We start from the raw sequence: 11,000 nt of genomic DNA on the forward strand, positions 1-11,000 counted from the left end.
ATGGCGATGTAGTTGTGCGACGCCAGCTCGTCGGCCTTGGAGCGGTGCTTGCCCTTCGGGTGGTCCCTGGCGCTCAGTTTGTTGGGCATCTGGCTGAGCAGCGCGTCGCGTCGGCGCGCCGCGTTCTGGTACTTGCCGGTGGACCGTTCGGCCTCGCGGCGCGCCGGGTCCAGGTACAGGGTGCGGAAGATGCGGCCCATCTCCCGCAGCATGACGGTGCAGTTGGGCCGGCCGAAGGTGATCCACACCACCTGGATGGTGAAGGCGTAGAGCGCCTCCCAGAACTGGCGGTCCACCGAGGAGGCCGAGATGGTGCCGAACGCACCCTCATTGGTGTGGTGGAACGGCATGCCGCGGCCCAGGATGAAGATGGCGTAACACCGGGAGGCCTCCAGCAGGCAGTCCTTCATGCGCACGCGCCGCTCCGCCACGCCGGCCTCGTCGTACACGAGACAGTTGTGCTGCTGCGCCATCTCGCTCAGCTTTCTCTCCTTGAAGTAGTGGTGGAAGTACTCGATGATGCTCAATAGGAAGTGGTTGACGTTCGGCATCTCTGAGAATCTGCGTCGGCCGAACGCTGTCGGAAAGAACTGACCCACGGCCGCCTCGGCCACGGCCTTGACATCATCAATCTCGACCTTACCCTCGATCGTGTGACCGTCGCGATCCACTACCTTGGAGACGGCGCGAGCGAAGAGGTGTCGTCCTGGCTCGGGGACAGCCATGGTTGCCGGGTTCGGGTATTGTTTGTACCTCTTCCCGAAGAGGCCGATCTGCTTTTTGATAGCCTCCTCTCCGAGCGACGTTTGGTAGAAGAGCTCCACCGGGTTATCGTCGTCCGTCTGCCAGAAGAGGTCGCCGTTCTTGGCGTTCCAGAGCCAGCGGCTGTGCGCCGGCAGTTCCGGCTGCATGCTCTCGGGCAGGTCGCGGTCCGGCTCACTGCCCGTGGTCAGGTGACGGTGCGGCTGCGCGCGCCACCGCCAGTGCGCCACCGCGTGCGTCACGGCCACCGCGTTCTGGTACTGTTCGCGGGAGGCGGTGCGACCCTGCCGGCCGGCGAGCCGGTGCCGCCGGTACCGACTCACCCGCCGCTGGCCAAAGTCGAGGCCCGGCAGGGTCAGATGATGGCTGCCCGCGGGGGTGTGTGTGGTGACCCTGCGGCCGCCGCCGCTCGCGTTTGACCCCCATGACACACCGGACGGATCGAGCAGGGAGCTGCTGGGCGCTCGCGACTGAGATGTCTGGCTGGGACGCAGGCTGCGGCTGCGGGACCGGCCGCCGAGCGACTCCCGCCCAGAGAAGGACGGCCCCGGTTTGACGTCTGCCCCGCCGCCGTCACCGCCCCCTCTGATGTCGGGTGTGAGTGGTCCGTGATGAGGCCCGAACGAGCGCCGAGCGCCCGTCGGCGCTGCTGCCGCCTGACCCTGGATACTGGACGAGTCCGTGCTGATATTGGCGATGCTTCGCTTCGATGGTGATGTTATGGTGGTCCCGATGGGTTCTTCCTGAATGGAAGCCATTTTACAGAAGGGTGATCACTTGTAGAAATGTAAGAGAGCTTTCGGTTGCGGTAGTTTATATTTGGGCTAGGTTCGTTCTAAGAGCTAGGTTCGTTTCGTTTTCGTCATAATTTAAGCTGGTAATAAGTTGAATTTAGATCTTTATATGCTTAGGTATCACATTTAATTTACACCTCAAGCAGCTGAAGTTATTAAAAAATAACTCGAAAGCTAACTTGTCCTGATTGCCGATGCATGGAGGTAAGCTGGCTCTTCGTGTCGTTCGTGCCCCGGTTGTGTGGACCCCAAATTGTGAACCGACGTGAATAATGATGTCGACTCAATGGCCTACTTGAATTTCAACTCATCAGCTCACGCTACTGTTCTAGCAGAGCCTCCAGGCTCCATTGTGTTTGTTATGCGTTCATACGATAAAGTTAGCTGTGCAACAAAAATTGCACGTTTATTTCAGTTGTGCAATAAATGTATGTCCTTTGACTGGTCTTGGAATGTAACTGTTTTTTTTTTTTATAAATTTACTCCGAACCTTTTGAATGGAAGGATTCACAAGGACAAGCCCCCGCTAAGCGAAGCTTGTTGTGTTGACCCTACCCTCTATCCTCCGATCGCGCAATTCCAGTTCTATGGCAGAATTTAGAGTACAAAGTTTAACTTGCGCACATATAGCCGCGCACGGTCAGTCCCCTCACTGACTTCGCCTGGCCACGGCCTGCCACCAACCGCAACCATATCCTGTCATGAGGCCCATAAACGCCAAGCGCCCGTCGCGCTTCGAACCCGGACTGTTGTAACCGGGAACGAGTGCTCTCACCACGCGGAGTCCAGCGCTCTACCGACTGAGCTACGGGATTTTAGCACGAAGGGTAGGTTTTCATTGTCGTATGGATGTTTAGGCACACACACCCTCCCACAACGCTCACAAAATAACAGCTGTATCCATCCTTGAGATTCACTCATCAATCAAATTTTTCTTTGTAGCTCCTCGTACAGCTCCCTCGCCTCCTCGTATCCCTCACCCACCTTCCCGTATACCTCACCCACCTCCCCGTACACGTCTCTCACCTCCCTGTATACCTCTCACCTCCCCGTATACCTCACCCACCTCCCCGTACACGTCTCTCCCCTCCCCGTATACCTCTCACCTCCCCGTATACCTCACCCACCTCCTCGTATACCTCACCCATCTCCCCTTACACGTCTCTCCCCTCCCCGTATACCTCTCACCTCCCCGTATACATACCTCACCCACCTCCTCGTATACCTCACCCACCTCCCCGTATACCTCACTCCCCTCCCCGTATACCTCACCCACCTCTCTCCCTCTCCTCTCTCACTTCCGTACACCTCCCTCACCTCACCTCCCCCACTTTATTCTCTGCCAACAGATGGCTCTGTCAGCAGCTCAGCCCGGCCGCCACCTGCCGGCTGCGCCGCTCGCCGGCACCTCAACTACCACAGTCCGCAGTCGCCGACGGGAGGCCGGTGGGGGCTGTGTGTGTGCTGTGCGGGGGAGACTGCACCGCCGCGCGCGCGAGTCTCCCGTGCGGCCCGTGCCACGGACCGCGGAGGGCCGGTGGTGGCAGTGGTGTCGGTGGCGATGCGAGTCGCTGCCGACGGCTGGTGAGACGACCGAGCGCCGACTCGAGTGTGTGACCATGAGGAGCGGAGAGGCGAGCGCGCTGCTGTGGACGCTGGCAGTGACCGCGGCGCTGACGGCCGTCCGAGCGCAGAGCGACTGCCCGCCGAGATGCCTCTGCTTCCGGACGACGGTGCGCTGCATGTTCCTGGGCCTGAGACAGCTGCCGCAGGTTCCCGAGGCGACTACTATTCTGTGAGTACCTGCAGAGTGATTGAGTGACCAGTGACAGTACGCTGGTCTCATGGTGCAGTAACTAGTCACGAGATGAATGGTTGCATGAGTTGACATCACCATTCCAGAGCTACCTCGGTAGCGGTTGAAACGTGACCCGTCATCTTGACTCTCCGTCTCCGTCCATACTATCGTGACATTTATTGCCTGATTTTACCGCGAAACATGTGACCCCATCACTGTATCTCCTACCGTAGCTTCGTGACGGCACTTTATTCATGGACTCTCGGTTGTGTCACATGCCACTTCACTACTGCAGTTGAATCCAAAGCCATAGAAGCTACAGTGGAGCTACAATAGAGCTTCCACAACATTAGCTGACCTCCTGGCGCCGCACCCCAGTTAGCAATACAGCAGCGCCACAGCAGCAGCTCCCCTCACATCGCGCTGCCTTACACCGGCGTATCACGGGCTCCATCACTGCCGAGGTCGGCAGCTCGTGCGCTGTGTCGCGCCGGCGTCCATGTCACCCCAGACCATAACCGGCCAGCCAGTGACAAATCGCCTTAGTGAAGACGGCCGGCTTGGCTACAGCAGCCACTCTCGTATTCGGGCATCGCCGCCGCCCTGAGGCGCCGGCCGGACTGGGCGAGCGGTGCGCCTGACTCTCCCGTCCCGCTCAACCCGTCCACCTCGCTGCTGAGTCCAGCCGAGTCAATACTCAGAGATTCTAGTCGCGATTGAGTGACTCGAGTCGAGAGTCAGGCTGGTTAGATTCAGCGAGAGATAGCTGCTCATGAGTATGGCCACAAGTCGTAAACATATCTGCATATTGGGAAAGCTGGGGTTGTTTGGGTCGCGGCTGGTCGTCGGGTGTTAGCCCACGCAGTGGTCTGCTAATCTCCTGTGAGGCGAATGAAGAGGTCTTCCGTCTTCTCGACCAAACGATCTGATCTCACACTATGTCTGTGGCCCTGAACGCTCGTGAGATGGACATTGGACAGCGATTTGATGCATAAAAAATGGCAGCATACTTCGGAGGTCAACTTTTCCTTGAGACCAACCTTTACATGGCGAAAAAGTCACTCACTCCCGTATCCTTCGGTCCATCCATACATCTGTCCATGCCCTGAATTGTTCATCCGTCCATCGGTCTATCTCTACCCACTCGCTCGTCTATCCGTCCTGCGTACCATCTGATCCGTCCGTCCGTCCGTCCGTCCATCCGTCCGTCCGTCCGTCCGTCCGTCCGTCCATCTGTCCGTCCGTCCCCCGTCCGATCGTCCGTTCGTCCGTCGGTCCGTCCACTTGGCAAGCTGTATGTTCGCATGTGCGCCTGATCATCTGATTCAGTCGTCCGGTCTGGTCAGCTGGCCGGCCCGGCTTGTGGCCGCGGTCGGTTGGAGCCAGTTTGGCGCGCGTGGCTCGGATGATGGTATCAGGCAGCCACGTAACGCCCCTGTGAGGCCGTCTGCTGCACTGAGCAGACGTGGGCGGCGGCGACGGCGGCGGCGGCGGCGGGGGGGGGGGGGCGGGGGGTGGGGCGAGGGCGGCAGCCGGGCTGGTTAGTGGTTACTCAGGCGGGGAGGGGTAGGGGAGGGAACGGACAGGACAGAGGGAGGTCTCCTTGCCTGCTGGTTGAGGGGATGTCGCGTCCTGTCATAACATTGACGGCTGGTAGTCGGTGAGTCTGTCGGTCTGACAGGGGAACAGTGGGATCACCCAGGCAGAGGACAGGGGACGACGCTGCGCGTGGACATGTACTGACAGCTCAGTTGACAGTTGACAGTGCTCCCGTCAGGCTGCGAGGCTCGGGCGCACGCGGTGTCTGTCTTGTGGCGATTCCATGTAATTCGATTCGCACGCCATACGATCGCGCTCGGTGCAATTTGATACGGTCTGATGTCATTCGGACGGTCGCTTCTTCAAGGCGCTAGGGGGACACAGTATGACCTGAGGGAACAGATCCTATAAAGGAATCAGGTCACATTAGGTCAGCATCACCAGGGCTGGCAGGCCAGACTGAGTCCCAGCTCATAGGTACGGATGATAAGTACGGATGATAAGTAGCTCTCTTTTTTACGGGTGGGTAGGTCGTTACCGATACTTGTCCTATAAGCAGAGTAAATAGCCGTTACTGTATTTGATGCATAGACCTCTGTATACATGGAGGATGGTCTATGGATGATGCTTTGTTTCTAGATGAGATAAGACTTCAAAATTCAAAATTTTCATTGCATGATAAGCTCTTGAAGACTGAAAGTTTCATAAGAGCCCCTCCCTTTTAGATACCTAATGAAGAATTATGGGACTTTTGGGACAATCATTTCACAATGCTTGCAGTTAATACAGCTAATGTTGATCTGGAACACCAACGGGGCCATGGGAACCTTGGTATGTTGTGCCGGTGTCCCCCATTAGCCGAACACGTGTGGTGCATATTGATGTGTCATTCCTATTGCACTACCGCGGCGTCCGTTTTTGTGACACCACCCACGTATCAGTCTGCCCTGCAGTTCAGCGCTTATACTCGCTCGGGGCCGTCCTACCCAAATGGGAACCGCGCTAATGATTAGGTATAAACGTATGCAGATCGCTGCACTGGCTTCGTGGAAGCAGCACATGGAGGCCTGGGTCTGCTGTTGATGAAAATGTTTGCTGGCATATCGAGAAGATATATATGAATATATTGTATTCAGGCATATGAATGCCTGAATACAATATATTGCCCCTAAATGATATGTCCAGCTTAATAATATCGAACTTATTCCGTGCTTCGACGGCTTATTTACTGGTCAGTCGTATGCGTAGGCATCAAAGGGCGCTGCTCTGGGTATTTTGTGTTCGTCCTTCTGGGTATGTTGTGTTCCGTTGATCCACCTCGCTTGAGTGTCGCGCTAGTAGGAGCGCTTCCACAGCCCACACGCCATTGTCACTTGTCACAAAATGCACGCCAAGTCGCCAACCAGTGACTTCCGGGCGGCACCGACAGTGTGGTGTTTGTGCCGGTGACAGTCTCATGTCAAGTTCGCTTTGGTATGCTAATTTTGAGAGTTTTTGTTCTCGGTTTTCTATCCTGTCTCCACATCCGTCTTTCCTCCCACACGACCTTATTCATTTCCTGTCCCGGGTCTCCTGTTTTCGCAGCTCGCCATCTGCCGTCTCACGTCCATTGCATTGTACAGCAACACATCTCTCTAGCCGCCTCCTCTCGTCTGTTGCCTCTCTCTTTCTCTCTCTCTCTCTCTCTCTCTCTCTCTCTCTCTCTCTCTCTCTCTCTCTCTCTCTCTCTCTCTCTCTCTCTCTCTCTCTCTCTCTCTCTCTCTCTCTCTCTCTCTCTCCTCTCACTCCTCCTCCTTCTCTCTTCCTCCCTCCCTCCCTTCCTCCCTCCCTCCCTCTCTTGTCTCTCTCCCTCATTCTATCACATTCCTTATCCTTAGACTCGTGTATACAGTAACATGCATCACCACAAGCCGACCGACCCACAGAAGCTACGGCAGGAGCTGCAAAATCTGGGTCAATAGTGAAGTGGTGCCGATTTAGTCTGTGAATGACCGCTGCAGAGGGTAGGGCGCCCGGCGCGGCTTAATCAGCTGCTCCGTCCGTCTTGTCGGCTCGCTCCGGAGAGAGGTTTCGTAACATGCTGCCTTGTCTCCGCCTGCTCGAGGTGTTGAAACGTCTACTAATTGAGCAGATGGTGGTGAATGGTATTGCCGGCTCACAAATCATCATGGCATCACAGGGGGAAGTTAATTGGATCCTAATTTGTATTCGGGCTTATATTGCTACAGCGGTATCTTTATATTGCCGCTCTGCGACTGACTACCTTTCCTTCCAATGCCTATAACTTTGGTATATAAATAATGAAATAACGACTGTCCATGTTTTCCCCGAATGTCAATATCGCGCATACTCTCCACTATGATGGCATCAACATGTGGGCGGCGTTCCTTTCCGTGCGAGCTCTCTGAGACGTTGCACAGGCGCGCTGCCGTTCCGTTCAGTGTTGACCCGTGGCGCTCCCATAAGAGACGATACATCACGCTGTCGGCTGTCTGTTTTGGTATCATGCCCGGGTTTGTTTGCTGTCTGCAGCACAGGACAGACCATCTGGGTTGTGTCAGTGCTTGGACGAGGCTGAAATCCTTTTTGCAGTCATGCCATAAATATATCATGAAAAAGCCACCCACTGGCTTCTTCTAAAACTTTGCAGTCGGATAAAATAACATCTAAGCAATGTCCTTCGTTGATAGCTCTGCCTTTCTTAGTTATATCGGGTATCAGCTTCATTTTTTATTATTTCCCTCTCAATAATGGCGATCATTTTCATCTCGCGATGGTACGAATCCGCTTCTTCCTATTAAAAACACCGTTCTCTTCTCCTCCTGACCTTTCAGTCTCGACTCTCTTTGGGCCCGCGACAGGTATCGGTCACGGCTCACACTATTACACCGCTGATCTGCTCGATCCCTCTCCTATACCGCCGCGCTCTCCCACGCTGATACGGTATCGCAGGACGCTCTCCGACCCGCGGCCACGTAGTAGGTACTCTGGTTCATTGACCGGGGTGCTGTCTTCCCACACAGCACTTCCTGTAGTAAACAACGGCGGAAACGGGCCGACGTGAATCTCGTCTGAGAGTGGGTAGGGGAAGGGGTGGGCTGAGGGTCTTACAGAAGCGTCTCTCAACGGTTATTGTTTCATTTCCTTGTTCTCTTCTTGATGGCTCTGACTTAAATCTTTGGATGCTCGATGTTTTTCTTTTATTCTGAGTCATCTTTTTCTTCTTACCCTATCTCCTTTTCTTCCTCTTCCCTTTACTCCATCTCCCATCTAACTCTGTCGCTCATTCCATCATCTTCCTCTCTCTCTTTCTCTCTCTCTCTTTCTCTCTTTCTTTCTTTCTCTCTCTCTCTCTCTTTCTTTCTTTCTCTCTCTCTCTCTTTCTTTCTTTCTCTCTCTCTCTCGCTCTCTCCCACCTCTCGCTCTTTTTCCTACCTTTCCGACCCCTTCTTCTCTCTCCCAGTTCTCTCCACACGCCAGCTGATCAAAATAAGTATGCGCCGGACGTAGTTCATGACCGATGGCCACTCTCGATAATAGCGGCACCTCACGTGCCCCCGGCGGGGAAACGGCTCCTCACTCATCCCACGTGGTACCTGCAATCTCAATAACTCGCTATAGCCGACCGGGTGTGATCTAGACCGGCCTCATTCACCAGAAAATCTGTCACCATTTCTCTAGTGTGTCTTGGATAATATATAACTATCATGTGTCACAGTTACACCTCGGTCGCCTGCACCGCGATTCTTCGTCTTTTCTCCACTGGGGTTAGGGCGGTGCAGGAGCCTGTACCGGTGAAGGTCCGGTACAGGGGTGATGCAGAGGACGGTGAACCAGTCAGTCGGGGCCCGACCCGGTGTGCAAACACCATCAGGGATGCGTCTCACGGCGGGCCCAGGGGTCGTTTGTCTACGGCAAGTGACGACCGGTGGGAGTCGGGTCTCACTTACCGCGTCCCCGGACAGGGACGTGGGTGCTGAGTGATGTCACCAGGTGGTACGGAACCCGACGATCGTTTGATAGGCGGATGTCTGTAGGGAAAAATGGAACGGCGAGGTCGTAGGTTTGCTTACGAAGCTGCCAACTTAAAAAGCTGCTTGAAAGGATGTCATACTAACTCATTTACCATTTGTGATATAGGCCATTTAAAAGCGCTGATTTCGAACTCTCCTGGCGCTATATGCGTGCCTATTTGTTCGTTCTACTATCTAGCTGGATTTCATTCAGTATCTCTGTGAAACATTATTTGCACCTGAACCGTGCCTAACCGTCATCTGATATCCAGCAGAGTGAGGTTTGGTCCCGCCTGGGAAAACATAGCGGTCGGTGGAACTCTGCCTCTGGGGAGAACGGCTCACTGTCGCTGTCTTTGTGTGTTCTAGGCCGCTGGTGTGGGTTTGTTTGAGCAGTTCCAGATTCCGAAGGGAGGTGCTGGGTGGTTGTGGTGCAGGTGCTCGTAATGGGAGGTCATTGGGCTACGTCAGGCTGAAAGGTTATGGAAAACGCGGCTCTCTGTCTGAGTTTTACATCATGTTTCCGATTTCATTGATGCTCTTTCAGCCCTTTCGTATATACCTATAACGTTTTCATTTCCCATCTAGAGTATTTGATTTTGTTTTCACATTGCTTTCGTTTGGCGTGAGAAACAGCCAGTTTCTTCCAATGCACGGCTCCCAGAGGCTCTGCTCTGTCCAGTCCTCGGGCCAAGTACCCTCGTATAGCGTCTCTTCGCCACATGTCTCTACACACCGACACATGCCAGCCTACATTCTCCAGCACATGCCTCGCCATGAAACTCGCCGCCGTGTCGCGCGAAACTGTCGCCCGACGCGCCGTCGCGACGTGTGGCATTCCTCAGTGTCGCTCAGTGCGCCGAGCGTCGTGCCGCCTCATAAAACCAGTATAACGCCTTTTGGGGCGACTAACGGAGCGAGCGAGAGGGTGGGCCTTGCACGTGCGAAATTGCGAGGGGGTACCTCCAACTGACTTGTGCACGGCACCCTACTAACTGGTCTCTAGCGATGTGCCAAATTTGGGCACAATCGGCCCAGCCGTTCTCGAGATCTGGAAGCGGCACCCTGCACGTGCGCACGTGCAAAATGGGTCCCAACTGACTTGCGCACGGCACCCTACTAACCGGTCCCTAACCGTGTACCAAATTTGAGCGCAATCGGTCCAGCCGTTCCCGAGATCTGGAAACGACCCCTGCACGTGCGCACGTGCAGCAGCACCCCAACTCTGGCACATGTATATGCAGTGCCTAGTGGGTGCCTACCTACATGCCAACTTTCAGCGCAATCGGCCAAGTAGTTACCGAGATATTGCAACAATTACAAAACTGACACCTCTTCGTTTTGCACGTGGCACGTGCATAAGGGGTCACCCACATGCATCGGGAATAGTCCAATACTTGGTAGAAGGAATGAAGCTACCCTACAAAAAGTACCGCGTGTAAATCGGTCAAGTGGTTGCTGAGATATAAGCCTCGCAAAAGCGTGACCACGGCCGGCCGGCCGGCCGGCCGCTCATACTCAGAAATTTCCGTTAATCTAAGGAAAGACTACGCTCGCTTCGCTCGCTCCGTAATCACCCTCACGCAGAGCTGGCTCTCAGAGCCAACTGCTGCTCCCGGGAGACTGACTCTCTTGCAGAGACATAGCGGGTCAGAGGGCTCAGCTCAGCAGCCAGACCGTGTCTGAATCGAGCCCACGGTTCCCGGATCAATTGACTGGCCGTGGCGTGCCCATAAAACGCCACCATCAGCCATTCTCCATCAGCCCGTATTCGCCACGATCGGCTCGGAGCCGGGCCGGTCAGCCGCCGGGAACGATCCCATGCACTAACCACAGGCTACCGTGCAGACGGTCTGGCAGTGCGCCGCCGTCTGCAAGGCGATACTGCAGCGCGGTGGGGGCGGCGGTGATGCAAGTGCCGGCGCCTGGAGGAGGCGGCCCCTCCCTCGCCTCCCGAACTCCCTCGCCTCCCGAACAGACACGTGGCCCACGGCGGAAATACCTCGGGCAAGCTGCCGTGGGCAGGCGCTCCGTAAAGGTCACGATGAGCTCTGCAGTAGGTGGGTGGAATTCATGAGATGATCTCAATGAGTG

This window comes from Amphibalanus amphitrite, unplaced genomic scaffold, assembly GCF_019059575.1.
Source record: "Amphibalanus amphitrite isolate SeventyFive unplaced genomic scaffold, NRLGWU_Aamphi_draft 000565F_arrow, whole genome shotgun sequence".
In the NCBI taxonomy this organism is placed as follows: Eukaryota; Metazoa; Arthropoda; class Thecostraca; order Balanomorpha; family Balanidae; genus Amphibalanus; species Amphibalanus amphitrite.